Source organism: Gordionus sp. m RMFG-2023, chromosome 1, assembly GCF_954871325.1.
Source record: "Gordionus sp. m RMFG-2023 chromosome 1, tfGorSpeb1-WG-v2, whole genome shotgun sequence".
Lineage (NCBI taxonomy): Eukaryota > Metazoa > Nematomorpha > Gordioida > Chordodea > Parachordodidae > Gordionus > Gordionus sp. m RMFG-2023.
The window spans coordinates 92,605,502-92,624,223 of NC_088775.1; the positions used below are offsets into that span (position 1 = coordinate 92,605,502).

At 26.0% G+C, this 18,722-nt stretch overlaps 1 long non-coding RNA gene across 1 annotated transcript; it reads left to right on the forward strand.

Annotated features, from left to right (window-relative positions):
* Window positions 1-12,222: 12,222 nt before the first annotated feature.
* LOC135922399 (uncharacterized) lies at window positions 12,223-17,755 on the forward strand. The gene is made up of 4 exons (XR_010570879.1): window positions 12,223-12,284; window positions 12,376-12,633; window positions 12,714-12,820; window positions 17,188-17,755. It is a non-coding gene; the product is annotated as an uncharacterized LOC135922399 (long non-coding RNA).
* The last annotated feature ends 967 nt before the right edge of the window (window positions 17,756-18,722 follow it).

An 18,722-nucleotide genomic window follows, 5' to 3' on the forward strand; every position in this document is an offset into this window, starting at 1 on the left:
ATAATGATTTCTCAGGAAAGATCGAAATTGGTAAATTTTTATTTTATAGCTTTATTTTATAGCTTTATTTAATAATATTAATAAAAAAATAATTATAAAATGCTATCTTGATTCTCTATTAATATAATAATACATTCTATTTTCAAAGTTGATAACGAGCTTATTGCGAAGATAACTGAGGTGAATATCGTATATTAAGAATAGAAAATTTGATATAAAAGTATTCTGGGAATCTAAACACATCAAAAATACCAGCTATTACATTCAATTGTTCAGTACCAACACATAAAAGCGTTTTTATTTACGAGATCACGTTGAAAACAATGTAAATAATATACTTTAATTATATATTTAAAATTTTTGAAGTAAAGAAATTCATTAGTTAATATGTATATAAATCCATTAATAGTAATGTCCTTTAAGAATAATAAGAAGTCACTATAACAATTGCTCTCAAGTTTTAAATTTTCTCATAGCATTTAAAAAATTTTCGGGAATTTATTTATTTTTTATTTTATACAAATTTTTCTTCTATTATAGCCAAATGCGAATTTTTATACCTTTGATAATGTGCCAGCAAATTGTGAATACAGAGTTTCAGTACGCATTTTATTCGAGGATGATAACGAAGAGTTATATTCAATTTATCATTTAGAAGATAATATCTTCATAAATACTCCCAAAGTCTGATTTTAGAAGATTATTATTATTATATATAATTATATTTCAAATCGGTTATTTTATTTTATCTTAATATATGTTTTGGGATAGGTGAATTTTTTTGCTTTACAAATTGTTATAATTAAATGAATAATTAATTTTGAGCAATTGTTTTTGCTATGATGATTTGCCGCATTTGTCTTTATAATTAGGCCAAAATAATATGTTTCTGGAATATATTTGCTTTACAAATTGTTAGTCCAATATATAAATGATTGTACGCACTATTATTGATATGATAATTTGCCACATTTGCCTTTAAAATGTTTTAGGGATATTTTTGATTTACAAATTGTTATATCTATATGTAATAAATGATTTTACACGTAATTATTAGCTATGATGATTTACCTCATTCGCCTTTTTAATGGGCCAAAACAACATGTTTCTGGGATATTTTTGCTTTACAAATTGTTATATCTATATAAATATATTGATTTTATGTAATTACTATTGCTATATTTGCCTCATTCGCCTTTATAATGGGCCAAAATAATATTATTCTGGGATATTTTTGCTTTACAAATTGTTATATCTATATGTAATAAAAGATTTTGTGATTATTGATATGATGATTTGCCCCGATTTGCCTTTATAATTGGACCAAAACAATATGTTTCAGCTAAATCTATTCCAAATTTATTTGTGTAGTGAATAAGTAATGAATCCAAGATAAGAATATAAAATTAATAATTCTACCTGAACACGAATAATTTTTAAGGTATAACTAATTTAATTTTTTATTATTAAAAATATAACACAAAACAAAATATTTTATATGAAAAAAAAGAAAATATTATATAATTATAAAAAGTAGGAGTAGGGGAGCAGGGACCCAAGATCTTATGAGCCCAAGGTCCGTTTTAGCCTTAAGGTTTACTTCTAGAGTATCCACAATGGTTAATATTTATAACTACAAATAATATATGCGTTATTATAATTTTTTTAATATCGGAAAACATATAAAATTTTCATAAATAAATATATGATTTATACACTCATAAGTAACTTGTTTTAAATGCAGCAATTTATCAAAAATAAAAAAATATAATAAAGGTTTTAATTTTATCCAATAACGATCTTATATAAATGATTAAGCCCTATTCTATATTTTATTCTTAATTTGAATGAAAAATATCTTTTAACTACAATGAAACTATAATGAGGGTCTGGGGATACTTCTCATAGTTTCACATGAGTTTTTTGAGCGTTCTTATAGAAATTTGAATATGGTAAGAAATTATATAAAAAAGAAGATGGAATTAATATATGATGAGATCCTTAATAAATTTAATGAAAAAATCTGCCCGTTAAGGAGAAACAAACTAAGGTTATGCAACAGTAAAAATATGTGAATCAAGATTAATGAAACAACACTATTTAACATTGTTTACATCAAGACAAATATTCAAGAAAGTGAAAGAAAATATAATATAAAATATAGCTAATAAATACAAAAATATTATTGGGTCTTTGTCCCACGTAAATGTTGTTTTTTTAGCAAGGTTCCTATTGCAATTTTACTATATTCTTTATTTTTGTTTTAATTTATCAAAATATTTGATTAATCTTTTTTAGTTATTTTTCGTTATGGCTTATTTTTATTAATAAAGTATTTGTAATAATATGTATCATTTTTACATTTAAAAAATAATCAATATTAGCAGCTCAAAAACGCCTCGCGGGGCTCATTGTTATATTTTATGAAGTTAATCAACGTTATTTGAATGATATATTTGTCATAAATAGCTGACTATAAAGATACAGCAGTGTATTTAGATGTTGTTTATAATCACAGGAAAAAATGATACAGAACATATAGAGAATATAAAACAAGTAATCAAAAAATTACAAAATTAAGGATTATAAGTTCAAAACAAGCAAAATAAATTTTATGAAAGAAAAAGTAATAGATCAAAATGGAATACACCCAGATAAAAATAAAAATAATAACAATACAAAAATATCAAACTCCAAAAGATAGACATCACGTAAAATAATTTTTGGGTATATTAAACAATCATATACGGTTTATACTTGGAATTATCGTTGAATTACATAATAAAACTAATAAAAATGTTAAATGGAATTAGCCTAAAAGAGATGATGCATTATATGAAAGAGCAAAAGGAATAGTAACAGAAGAAAATACTATACAATTTTATAAACCGGAACTCGAGTTAATATTAGAAAAGGATACATCTAACCATTTGGAACTGTACTCCTGCAAAAATATAAAAACGAACGAATTTCCAATAGCTACACACCAAAAACATAACAAGACTCTGAAAAGAATTATTCTAAAATAGACAAAGAAGCTAAAGAAATTACTATTTGTATGGACCAGGGGCGTCGCTAGCCTTTACAATCTCAGGGGGCTCAACTAAAAAAATTTTGGCCGGGTTATATATTAATATATTTATAAAAATTACTAAACTCTTGAAGGATTATTCTTATTTTCATATTTTGTTTTTTAATATATAATACGTACAAAATAAACTAGAATATAAATAATTAAGACTAGAATATAAATAATTAAAACTAGAATATAAATAATTAAAACTAGAATATAAATAATTAAAACAATACATTTCTACAAATTTTTTAATACAAAATCGATTTACTACAGTATAAAGTATTTTAAATTGCTGATATAAAAAATTTCGCGTCTAAAGAATTACAAGTGATAAAAACGATTAATTAATTCATACATATGCCTCAATTGTTAATGTTTTTAAAAACCCCATAAGGCAATATAATTCTTAGCAACTAACATTAACAAAAGTCATGAAACTAATATAACTCTCTCTTACCATTTTAGACAAAGTTATATAGAATGGAATAATAAGGAAAAATTTATAGGCCTAATTAAATCAACAATTCTTGAAGAAGAGAATATAAACGACCAATCCAAATCATAAAACTATATGGTGGTTAGAGCTTCCTCTTAGATGACATGATGGAAGCTAGATAAGTAATCGAGAAAATTATTGTGAGATATTAAATTTTTAAAAGATTATCTTCCATTTTTAATCCTACATAAACTACTGGACAGTTGATCATTGTTGCTCATCTTAATTATGCAATCATATGCTCTCAGCAGATGTAGTAATAATCTTAAATTACATAGCCACACAAATAATAGATGCTGGTTAATTTGCTGTCATAGCCATGACATAAACGATGTTAACTCATATCAAAATCTAGTATGTTAGATATATTGATAAAGCAAAAACACCTAAAATCTTGGAAGAATTATGTTTGGAAGAAATTATGCAAATATATTGAAGCCTTGAGTTATTTACAATAAGCAAACTATTCTAAATTTATTTAGCATTTTTATTAAAATATAGTTTATTATTAAGTTAGGATAAACAAATAAATATATAATTATAAAATTATGAAAGAATGATTGAGTAAACAATTTAGCCAATATTATCTTTATTAATGTAAAAATAATAATAGTGTATGATTTTTTAAGATATTGACTATTTATATAGAAAATATTTACTATGTTTTATTTAGCTAATATTTTGACATCACCTTATGTGATTATAATAGAAAAATTAAAAAAAAAATTTCCATTTCTAGTGTCCTGCTCCTGAAAGGTGAAAATATATTGTAAAGCAATTTTTGCTTAAATTGAAAACTAAAGAAATCAATATTGTTTAATACTCTGGTGAAATATGACTTAAATAGAAATTATATAGAAATTAGAAAAATTTGGGAGGAAATAGGAGAAACATATAACTTCAATTATGATCAAGTGCCTAATAAATTTTTATTTTTTAAAACTTAAATGTCTAAAGTGTTTTGTTATTAATTTGTGAAAATTTTAACGATTTTTTCAAAACATTTTGGACACAGACTTATATATAAATTTATTTACCTATTTTCTTTCTTTTAACATTTTTTTTTTCAATATTTATATTTTTTAAAACTACAATTAATCGTCTTTCAACTAAATCAAAGTTTGAATTTTAAAAACTGTATAAAATATACTTTGTTCATCACCAGCTTTATTATTGAATCCTCTTCTTTGGTCCTCAAGATTATTGCTACTTTTATCTTTAGTTTTTTTCATAAAGTTTTTAATGCTTAAATTTTTAAATCGCAAAGTCATTTTATTTAAATAGTGATTTTAAACTCGGCTTACAATATTAAATTTGGTAATTTTCAATTAATAAATCTTTATATTTATTTAATTAGGGTTATATAATAATTTAATCAATAAAAATCAATTAAACTCCAACTGTTAATGCTAAATTTATGACAAAAGAATGTAGAGAAAAAATCGCAAAAGATCCATTCTTAGTAAAAATATGAATATATGGAAATATACAAAATCAAGCACCAGAATTACAAGCTTTTAGAACAAGAATAGATGAAATAGAAATTGACGAGGGTATTTTATTTTGGAATGGCAGATTCATCATTCCCTGATCACTTCAAAAAAGAGTTTTACATATATTGCATACGGGACATCCGGATATTACATCAATGAAATCCTTTACTAGACATTATACATGGTGAGAAGAATTAGTTAAAGATGTTGAAAAACTAGTTAACAGCTGTGTAGGATGTAAAATCGAGATATACCAGGTGTTGCCTTATACCCGTGGAATTCGCCATCACAACCCTTGGAAAAGGGAAGGAAAGATAATAAATCATCAAGCTAAAATGTCTTATAATGTAGAAGAAAAAGAAAAAATTGCAGGAAAAAACGCGACCAACTACGAACAAGGGAAGAACTAATTGAACCTGAAGCAATAATAATAGATAGGAGAAGATAAAATGGTAGAAACAGCCAAACCAAGTCAAGAAGGAATTCAAAAACCGATATCCAACGAGGGAACGAAATCAAACAAAAAGATTAATAGACGAACTTGAACTTGGTAAATAAAAAGATTTATAGACCGACGTAAACTTGGTGGCAAATAAGATATTTTATAAGGTTATTCAACGTTATTTGAATAATATATTTGTCATAAAATAATATAGCATTAATATTATATAAAAGGTCTATTTAATTGATTACTTATATAAGTTAGATTTAATAATTATAAAATAGTATATATATATAGTTTAGAATTTAAAAAAAAAGATTCCGTTTGGTTTGACTATAAAACTCATCCCTCCCCGAGTGTAGCTCATCCTTTGCCAAATATTCTTTCCGGAAGAATTAATATTGTCAAAAAAGTATTATTTTTTAAAAAATTGTTTTTAATTAAATGATATATTAAAATATTTCCTACGAAAAGATTTAGAATTTTGGATGATCAATATTTTTACTTTGAATCGAAATAAAAATTTCCCATTTTTTTAATCACAAATTATATATTTACAAACATAATTTATTTACATTATTTAAACATGACGTTTAATCTTAATTAATTGCTCGTCATTATTTAATTTCAATATGTGTTAAATTTATATAAAATCTTATTTATTGCATATTTAATAATGACACGCGTTTCACTGTAAATCAAAAACTTTATTTTACATACATCTTCCTTATACTCATTTACGTAATAATTCTTAGAAATAATTTGAAAAAATATTTACTTTAGATTTACGTCATTATTCTTATAAAATAATTTGAAAAAATATTTTATTTATTATATATTACACAATTTACAGTGTTGTGCAGATTAAATTTAAAAACATTTCCAAATTTTTAAAAATTCTTTGGTATAAATAAAAATTATTTTAACTTGTAAAAATTGATAAGAATATATAATAAATAAAATATATTATTTTACAATTTTTTGCAAGTCAGATAATTTTATTTTTCGAATAAATTAAATAAAATATAATTTTGTTTTTTTTGTTCGATTGTGAATAAATAATTATTTGAATTGAATAAAACGACCAAAAATTTATGTATTCGTTCAACTATTTAAATAATTCGTTTAAATAGAAAGAATTATTCGAATCATTTGATTGAATTTTAATAATTATATTAATAGGTTATTTTTAATAAAATATAATTATTTATTCATTTCCATTTAATATCCTATCAATCTAAAATTTGATATGATTAATAAGGTATAACATCACGGCTTGTGAAAAGGTTTTCATAGTGGAAACTATTTTGCTATCAAAAAAAATCCCATACGATAATAATTGCTATAACATTATATATTATAAATTATGCAATTTTTTTTTCTTGATCACATGGAACAAAAAACTTCATTATTTTCAGCAAAAAATAAAGTCAAAAATTTGGAAATAAAATTTCGAATATTATAATTATATGGAAAATGGTTATCAATTTGAAAAAAAAATTTTCTAAATCGCAATCAGCTTGTATTTATTCGAAAATAATATAAATTTTCTCATTATGATAGTTTATGTTGAAAAATATGTTGAACAGAGAGAACTTTATTTATAATAGATTTAATGTATAATATATAATTTAGATATAGTTGAGATTAAGGCCAATTTTAAACCATATTTTGATAATTATATAACAACATTATAAATATTATTATCTAGGATTATATATTTTCCGATAAAATTATTATTAAGAATCGACCGTGTCAAGATTGATTAAATTTTTTTTCTTAGACTCTTTCATTGTTAAAATTATAGCAGGTATAGACAATAAATAAATTTTATATTTTTCAACGCGTGTAGGTATTTGTTTATGAGTTATTATACGTAAAATTTATTTAGTTATAATTACGTATATATTACGCGATAAAATATAATGTTTTGATTTATTCGTCAAATTTATCTCATGATAATTAATTTTTTTTTTTTTCTCGTAAAATATTGCAACTATAAACAAAAAATTAAGATAGAAATTTATCCTTATAAAAATATATAATAATATTTAAAATAATAAACGTATCGTTCGCTTCGATATGCTCGCTATCCCGCGCTCTGTTTCACGGAGAGTAAGACGACCGCTGGCATATTATTTCAGAGGGCACAATAATTGTTAGGCTATAGCGATAAGGGTAAAATATGGCTAAATTGTAACGCAAATTGAAATGTATAGGGGTAAAAAAAAATAAGAAAATTTTAGTGTGTTTATAATAAAATTAGTTGGTTGGTTGTACTATGGAACTGTAAATTTTTCCCTTTAATTTGTGTGGGATTCTTTTGTCAAATAGCACTCCAAATAAAGATCTCCACTTTAACCACCCTTGATTAATTTATCTCTTTTTCTATTGTGCCTTTTGTTTGTATAGTGGAGCCCAAATATTTGCAGCTTTCAATTGCCGATATCTGCCATTCATTTATATCAATACTCTCTGTTTCATCACCTCCTATCACCATATACTCCGTCATTTTTTTATTTACTTTTAGTCCATGCTTTTCTAGGATATTTATCCAACTCACTAATCTTTCTTTCATTTCATCCTTGGATTCGGCAAGTATCACAATTTTAAACCTCCAAACTACACATTTATTTATAAAAAAAAAATCTAAACAGTATCATAAACGATAATATAAACAGTACTATTAATAGGTAAACACATAACCAATAACTGAAATCTTCACAATCCCTTCCATTCTTTGATCTTCACCAGCTGGCATCACGTGATCTCCCATTTCCCCCTTCTTCCCCCAAGGAAATTTATTGTTCATGTCATAAAAATGACTGACATTTAGTATATTATATTAAATTTATTTCTTCTTTTTTCTAACTGCTACAACAACAATATCATCTGCAAATATCATATTCCACGGGACTGTTTTAGGTATAGACTGTGCTAATATATCTATTACTGTAATGAAGAGAAGTGAGCTGAGAGCCGACCCTTGATGAACTCCTTCGGCTATTGTGAAGCCTGCTGAAGTACCTGTTGCGCTACTGACCATTGTTGTATGGCTCATATACATATCCTCTATTATTCTTATATATTTTTCGGGAATCTTTTTGTGGCGTCACCAGATAAGTTTTCTTGGGATTCTATCGAAGCCCTTTTCTAGATCGAGAAAGACCATGTGTAGCCTTTTGTTCTTTTCCCTGTATTTTTCACTCATTTGCCTAATTGCGTGTAGAGCATCAGTTGTTGATCTTCCAGGCATAAAGCCAAACTGAGTCTTTCCTATTTCGATTTTGTCTCTTAATCTTTTTTCTATTATTTTTTTGTATAGTTTTAGACAGTGTGACATTAGTTTTATGCCCCTGTAATTTTGACAATTATGTGGATTCCCTTTATTTTTAAAGATAGGAACTATATAGCTCTGCTTCAATTTTGGGGATCCTCTTCATTTCCAAGTATTCTATTGTACAGATTTGTGAGGAGATGTATTCCATCATCCCCTAGTGCTTTAAGGCTTTCTATTGGAATATCGTCTGGACCCCCTAGCTTGGTTGTTTTTTACATGCTTGAGGCATGTGATTATTTCTTGTTCTGTTTTAGGTTGTACAAGGTTTTGACATGGGGAGTGTTCGTCTAGATGTAGTATGTGGGGAATAAAATGGAGAAGCTCTTGAAAGTATTCTTTTCATCTATTCATTATTTCTTTTTATTTTAATATCAATTTCCCATCTTTATTCTTGATTACCTGCGGAGCTCCGTTTATATCCCTAGAATTCTTTTCTCGCTGTTTGGCTAATCTGTATATTTTATTTTGCCCTTCTTTGGTATGTAGTTCTTCATACATGTCATTGTATGCCATAGATTTGGCCCAAGCCACCGCCTTTGTAGCTAATCTCTTGGATTTTTTGTATCTTGTCTTGTCATCTGGGTTTTTGGATTTGTACCATATTTTATAAAGGGCTTTTTTCTCCTGTATAGTGGTTTGTACCTCTTCATTCCACCACCATAGTTCTTTGTATGATTTGTTATCCCCCCCCCTTGTCAAGCCTAGTGTTGATTTTGCAGTGTCTATTAATCTGGATGATAGGTCTGTCCACATTTTTTCACTGACTTGTGAGGAATCTATTGTTTCAATGTTTGCATTGATTGCAAAGGTATCTGTCATTGTTTATAATTTTTTTCCACCGCGCATTTAAGTCACCAGCTATTATGACTAGGTCATCCTTAGGGATTTCCATTACAGCTTCATCAAGGATAGCTCTATAGTCATCTTTCTCCTCCTTTGTAACACGTTTGACGATCATATACTGAAAGGATGTTTAGTATTGATTGACCAATGCAGAGTTTTATCTTCATTAGTCTATCAGAGATCCTGTTGACTTCTACTTCTGAGGAGGTTAGATCCTGACTGAGGATGATGCCGACACTGTTCCTATTGCTAACAATTCTATTATAGTACAATGCACGCTAATCAACTTTTCTCTTGTTCAATTGATGCTAATTCTCTAGTCTTACCTTTAAGCGTCCCAATATTCAAACTTGCTAATCTTGTCTTCTTTGCTTTGACCTTTACTTTACTTTTCACAGGATGGAGGTCTACACCTGCGCGTCGCTTGGAGGGAACGCCCTAGCTTTCATATTCATATTTCCATTTGTTTCCTTCATTTTGTTTATTGGACAGGCATCCTTAGCACCTGGCTGTCCAGGCCTGTCGGTGACCGGAGTGTCATCTCTAAGCTCCGAAATTCATCTTACCATATGTCTTTACAGATCAGTCATCGAAGAAAAACTTGAAAGTTTTTATGCTCCTTACCAGTATTGAACCTGCGTCCTTCTTCGTCCTTCTGTTTCTAAGCATACATCTAACCCATTAGGCCATCCCGGCGATACTCATAGAATATATTAGTATTATAATATAAAATATTGTAAATGTATGATTTAATGTATGATAGGAAAAACTATTTTACCAATATATAAAAATAAAAATTAGTTTTTCCTCAAAATTAAGTGTTGTTAAACGGCTCGTTTTGAGCCGATTTTAACGGCTAACTCAATATAACGGCCAGGAAAATATTACGTAATCCTGAAGATTTTGTTCATAGAAGGAACAAAGGTCATATATATTATTGAAATCTGGCTTAGGCAATATTTTTCTATCTAAAATATTGAGTTACCCGTTTAAATATCGGCTCAAAGTGAGCCGTTTAACAACACTTCTCAAAATGAAGAGATAATTTAATACAAGAATATATATAATTTATTTCGTAATATAGTGTTGCGATGATTTAATGAAACATATTGACCATTAAATTATAACTCATAGATATAAAATTATTTTCTTTGCAAAAGTAATTAAAATAACAAAAGGAGAGTAATAAGAGATATTTTCAATAATGCTTTGTCTATATTTTAATTATTTTTGCAAAGAAATTAATGTTATTCTGGCTAAAATATTGAGTTAATCGTTTTTAAAAAATCGGATCAAATTGAGCCATTTAACAAAACTACATGTGATTAGATAAGGCATATATACTCTTATTAATTAATTCTATATCATTTTTATTGTTATATATATTAAAATAAAGGGATTCAATAATTAATATGCTTAAAAAATATTATATATATCCGAATCCATGTAAATTATTAGATAAATAAAATCCTATGGTTATTTATTCTCAATCATAATCTCGATTGATTTTCATTAGAAGATTTAAATTTATTCATCTAATGAATGAAAAATTTTTTAAATTAAAGCATCGCGACCTAGGCCCAAGTTATATTTTTTTAGGCTCCCGACATGTTTAATCATGCTAAAAATTAATTTTGTAAGAAAATTTAAAAAAATCTGAGAGGCCAGAAATATAGGGGAAAAAAAATATTCATTTTTCCTATAAATAAAATAAAATAAATTTTAATTTTGACAAACGTTAATAAATAAGTATAAATTTATCAAATCACAATAAAAAAAAGGATTTTAAAATTATATTAACATTTTCTCTAAAAATTTTAAAAAAAAACGAATCATAGAATAAATAAATAATATTATAAACATTAGAGTCAATAATATAAATTATTTTTCAAAAACTTGGAAATAGTTTAAAATATGATTTCTTCACATATTCGTATTTAATTTCACAATTTGTCAATTTAAAATATTTGTATCGAACTATCCGCCCGGTTGACCCTGTCCGATTTGATTTCGAAATCGATTTTAGGTTGAAATTTGACATTAGAAATAATTTTTTTTTTCACCAAACATATTCGAACTTAATTGATCTCACATCAGGGGCAATGGTTATCCCTATTGCACATTGATTCATATATTTAAAAATAAAAGCAACATATATCTTGGATATATGAAACATATGGAGTACATTGTCTTACTTTTCTTTTATTTAAATTGGAATAATTTTATCCGAAGTTACTTTTTAAATTAGCTTAATTTTCTTTAATTTTAATTGGATCTTTTTTTTTAAAAAAACAATAATTTTGCTGAATAAACCATTTCTAAATAATATTTTTCCTACATCCAAAGTATAAACATATTTTTGTTATTATTTTTGTAAATATTATTTAATCACACTTATCTAAATAAAATATATTTATATGAATTAATACATAAAAGAGGAAATAGAAAATGCTTATAATATGAGAATATATATTTTTTTTCATTTACTTCTTTTTATTTTTCATTTTGAAATTTAAACAATCCTATTTGCATAATATTCTTGAGCATGACATATTTGGTTATAATGAACATAAACAATTAAGCTTTATTGTTTGGTAAGTGTCTATATTATTATTTTTATTAATATAAATTTATTAAAATATTTGAACTTAAATTTCTTATAAAAATTTTAATTCTAATAATTAGTGAATATTTATACAACATGGATAAGAGAATCAAACCCCATATAGCATGCATAACGCATCGGTCAATGGTGTAATGTTTTAATATGCTCTGAGAAAAGTAATATGGATAAAATCTACAATTTAAATGGTGACTTCGATCTTCCCGAATATCTACTTGAATTACCCATCTTTCTTTTATAGATTGCGTACATATATAGATGAAACAAATTTAAATGAAACTTTCGAAAAATAGGAGTATATCGAAATTGAAACCAATCAGGTTGCTAAAATTAATATATATCAAATTTACCCTAATAGACTTTAATTATGAATTCATTTTATTTTCTTCAATAAATATAGGAACATCCAAAATCTAAATAGAGATAAAAAAGCTTTCTTACAAATTTTTGCTCAATACGGTGGTTTAATATTTAATGGAGAGTTTTCCGCCATGCACACCTACAAATGTAATACCTATTCATTATATTTTATATGAATTTATTTTTTTAATATGATTATTTTTTTAAAAATGTTTTTGTAATTAATGGAGATTAAGTTTTAAGTTTTTTTGGAGAGCAGTTAACAAGGGGGTTAGGACCCACTCCTCTTTTGCTTTGGCATTCGTGACCTTATTTCTAATAAAATAATCCAATTCAATCTTGTACCTTAAACTTTGGTACAATAAATATGGTGAATTGACCATTTCTAAATAATATTTTATTTCCTACATACATAGTAAACATATTTATGTTATCATTTTTGTAAATATGTTTTAATTACGTGTATCTAAATATTTTCACATTATTTCCAAAAATTTATGTAAAAAGAGGAAATAGAATATGTTTATAAAATAATATTTGAAAATATTTATATATGGTGAATTCCTTATCAAATCAATCAAGGTTTCAACCCGACCCCCTTCAATTTTTATTAAATTTTGTTTACTGTTAGTATATACTATAACTAAGAAAAAATGAAATTTTACCTTCCAACACTGTTTACCCGTTAAGATATGGCCGTTTAAAGCTCGGAAAAATGGTACATTTTTGACAAAATGCACCTCACTTATTTTCAAATATCTCGAGTAATAATTAAGTTAGAAAAATAATTTAAATTTTGAACAAATTTAACATTAATATCATTTTAATTTAAGGAATAGTTATGAAATAATGTTAATTTAAAATTATGTCTAAATGATAGGCCCTTACTTTTTTTTATCTTTATCAAAATTTTTGAGAAGTGGCTGGAATAATGAGCTTTGTTTAACACTTTAGTTAAATTTTGTCTAGAAGTTACTCGACAAAATAATTCTAAACATATTTATCACTTTATTTGCCTCAAATTGCATTACATATAATACAATCAAAAATTTATAATTAAAATATATCATATATTACAATCATCCAAGGAATTTTAATAAATTATGACTTTTGTTTTCGTGTAGGGGAATAAAAGCTTGGAACTTTGTGTTCCAGAAATTCTATTTGCTCTAAAAAATCTGCTTTCAAGATGACTTTCTATGTTCATATATTCATTATTGCTCACAAATATATAATTTATCCTTTTGATGTTTTTTCTTGCATAGTTAAATAAATCCATTGTTGTTAATATGTGATGTTCAATGAAATCTTTTATTTTTATACTGGTTATTGCTCCATCAGAAAAATAATAAATTTTAGCCACTTCTATTAAATCCTTCCTTCAAGAATACGATCAATTTTTAAAATAAATAAAATGCACATGCGTTGTGCTTTTAACCAATAAATTTACATGTATTATGTTGTTCACATGGTAATAAATTATAAGAGTTGATAGTGGTGATTATTGGTCTGATTTAATCCTTGTGCATGGTTCTGCACTACAAATGCATAAATTTTTGAAAAGTCTGCAATAACTAAGAATTTGGCAACATTTAAATTGAATCGAATTAATGAGAAATGAGGAATTAAATTGTTAATTATTCAATTAAATAATCTACAAATTCGTCAGCGGATTTTGTCAGTGTTTCGAGGATAGTTAGATCAACTGCTATGCATTGTTTGAATGTTTTATAATCTATAGAATTCTCGTCAAATAATATATTAAGCCTTTCTTTTAATTTTGAATATATGGGGGAAAATTTATTGTTGAATTTCAATTTTGGTAGATTATTTTATGCTAAATAAAATATTTAAAATTATTTTGTCAAGTAATTTGAATTTCGAGATAAAATTTAACTAAAGTTTTAAACAGCTCATTATCCCAGCCACCTCTCAAATTTTTTTTATAAAGATTAAAAAAGACATAATTTTTAAATTACATCATTTCATAACTATTCATTAAATTAAAATATGATGATATTAATGTTAAATTTGTTCAATTTTAGCCATATAAAAAGTGATAACTCCTAAAAAATAATACCTTATTTTTCTATGGCCATTTCCGGTTTTACACATCCTGTTTTCGATATTAATAAAATGTCCTTCATATATATTTTTATGTCATTTTAAAGAACTTTTATTAAGCTACAAAATAAAATTTAAATTATTTTCTAACTTAATTATTACTCGAGATATTTGAAAATAAATGAGGTGCATTTTGTCAAAAATGTACCATTTTTCCGCGCTTTAAACGGCCATATCTTAGCGGGTAAACAATGTTGGAAGATAGTATATACTACCAGTATACAAAATTTAAGAAAAATTAAAAAGGGTCGAGTTGAAAATCGACTATTTTTTGTTGATCTGATATATAAATCACCAAATATATTATTGCTTTTATTTTTCATATTGAAATTTATACTATGATGTCAAACAATCGTATTTGCAAATTATTCCTGAGTATGATATGCTATAAAGAATTTAACACTGAAGCAATGGTTGGTAAGTGGTTTATATTTTTATTTTTATCAAATAAATTTATTAAAAAGTAAACTTAAATTCTTATAAAAGATTTTTCTGATCTAATGGTTATTGATTATTTATATATTTACATAGATACAAGAATCAGACCCAATAGTACGCGCTGTAGAATGCAAAAAAAAAGTAAATTCATGGTGTAAGAAATTTAAATCTTCAACCTAGAAAAATAATATCGTCAAAATCTATAATTTAATAGGTAACTTAGATATTCTCAAATGTTGTACCTTAATTCCACATTCAAATATTACATTTACACATTTGAATTTATAAATGACACAAATGTGGCTAAAGTTATTAAAAAAGAAGTCATAATCAATAACTCCACTGAGGTTGCTTTTCCAAAATAATTATTTACCTTAATAATTATTAATTCATTTTTCTTCAAATAAAGGGATATTCCAGATTCGATATCTAAATGATCGATCAAAAATTGACTCCTTTTGCATTTTACAGCATGTACTATTGGGTCTGATTCATGTATCTAACTAAATATATAGGTAATCAATAATTATTATATAAGAAAAATTCTTATAAGAATTTAAATTTTACTTTTAATAAATTTATTATTAATAAAAAAATAATAATAATAAACACTTACCAAACATTGCTTCTGTGTTTAAATTTATTATAACCAAGCATATCATATTCAAGAATATTTTTACAAATACGATTGTTTGACATCGTAGTAGAAATTTCAATATGAAAAATAAAAGGTAATACAGTGAAACGAGTGTCATTATTAAATACATTTAAAAAACTGATAGATAATAATGCCTAAATTAAAAATACTCCTATTCACATATATTTACCCTATTCTGGCTATAAATGGCTATAAGATTTTTGTAGTGCCAATCATGGTCTGTAGATATCAGATGTGACACGAATAAGGATTCAAGAATTTTAAATTAAATTTAAAACTGATTTTATGAGGGAGATCTGAACCCCGAGTCTATATTAACCCCCCAGGCCTGATGGGTTGCCCATCGGTCTCTGTATAGTCTTTGTTAAAATGTCCACTCAAAAGGTCTAATTTGGATTTACAACGCTGGATGATGGTGAAAATATCTCGTATAATATATGGATTAGTCTTTAGCATGCCTATTTCATTAACATAAAGGGTTTTAGAACGCCATAATGATAAACATGGCCCAGCTTGCTTTTATTTTCAAAAACGGTTCGGTCCTCACAGAGCAATTATTTTGATGATCTCGAATTAATTAAACTTGACAAATCATCAAAATATATTGTAATCCGTTTAAATATCCCTGTCTGATGACATAAGATCAGATAATCTACAAATATCCCTTGGTGTATTTCCCCCTATAACTCTGAAAAATTTACTTGATTAACAACTTTTGAAAGATCTAAATAACGAAAGCTTTATGACTTTTCAGGATTTTCATTTTATTCCGATAGTTTACCAATGAGCTCTTAGGTTCCCTAGGCTATTAATTTTTTCTAATATTTTGAGTAACAAGAAAATAGAATGAGGATCGTGGATTCTCATCATGCGTGTTCCGAAGCAACTATCTAAGTCTTAAGTCTTAAGAACTCGATGACTGTTCTACTTTTTTAAATTTATTTTTTAAAAAATAATAAATAAAAGATGAATTAAACATGAATTTAAATATAATTTCTTTTGATTAATTTTACCGAAAACTAGACACGGGGTAAGATCCGGTTTGCCTAATTTAGAGTTAATGTATAGTAAGTATTACAGTATTACTTAAGAATAGTATAAAATGTTGCTAGAAATTTTACCAGAACCTTTGGATATGCGGGCTAGAGCATGTATATTTTTTTATGTCAAAATTTTAAATACTTATGGAGTTGGGAATAAATAAAGAAAATAGCCTTTTGATTGAAAAGTTTTTACATTTGATTTTTTTTAAAATAAAGTTTATCCTTTTTTTCTTTATTTTTTTTATTTTTAGCTTTCACCTTTTTCTGGTGATATGCGGCTTCAATATCTCTCTCCACTTTATCTTATTCATGCTATCTCTTATATCAAATTCCTTCATTTTGTTTGTCGAACAAATATCCTAGCACCCAGCTGTCCAAGCCTGTCGGTGACCGGGGTGGCATTTCTAAGCTCAGAAATTTATCTTATCGTATGTCTTTATACATCAGTAATCGAAGAATAAAGGGAAAATTTTACAGTTCCTTATCAGGACTGAATCTTTTACCATCGGCGTCCAGGTATACATCATAAACCCACTAGGCCGCGTTTTTATACATTTAATAAAATATGCCGAATTATTACTCATGGAATTGAAATATAAATTTATTCTTAGAAGCATTGCATAATAATATAATTATGAGATCTTTGAGAATTTAGAGGGATAAATATAGATATTTTAAAAATATTATGTAATATTATATAATCCTATATGTTAAAAAAAATAACGGATATGCTAGTACCAATAGGGCTGGGAAACAAATAATTTTTATTACAAACAAATCTAAAAGCGATTCAAATATAATTCAAAAAAAAAATAAAATAATTTTAATTTTTAAAATTAACTGTACAATTTTAAAAAATTATTTTTTAGACCTCAGCATGGTCTCTGATATAATCTTTTCTTTACTTTTTAAATGTTTCTATCTTACCTTATAAAATAGATATGTAAAAAAAAACAAATATAGTTCATTTATATATATAATTTATATTTATGTTTAAATACGCTCCTTATGGCAGAGAAAGTGAGATGCGTTATTATTGGTATAAGGCGCTAAAGGCTTAAAAGCTAAATTGTTTGGCCTTAACATTTAAAAAACCGCGTAACCATTGTTGACAGCAAGCGTAGACCCTTGTCATCACTGCGGATTTAACCGAAGACCGATTCTCATGGCACACCAAATGCAGCGACCTTATATTGCAGCCCATAAATTGGCAAGTATACTCTATAGATTTGAGTCACTAACCTCATTAGGATTGACGTGAAACCTATAGGCAAAATGCTGACTGGTTCTTTATCAAGGGAGTATTCTCTAGTGTAGGACTTCACTTGCATTTCTTTTCCTTTCTTTCCTTTTTTTATTTTTATTTATTTTTTTTACTTAGATCCGTTCACCAAAGATGAAATTCCATGTGTATATGACGCAACAAGCAAATTATCGGAGAAGATAATAAGAAAATAATATTTAACGCCATATGGTCATTCAATAAATCGATAAATTAATTTTATATTTTATATGGAAATTCAAAAAAAAAATAGTTCTTATTCAAATGGCAAATATTTTAAAAAAAAAACAAGATGGAGGGAATTTTATTCAATGCACCCTATTATACACTAATGAAACATTGCCTAAAATATTTTATAATTCTATTCAATCATTAATGTTATGTTAACTGGAGCTGCAACATAATGCAACTAATTAAACATATTTAGGGAAAAATATTAGGGAATTTAAAATCACTTTGAAACGGATTATAAAAAAAGATTACATTTTCAGAAATCTTGTCAAA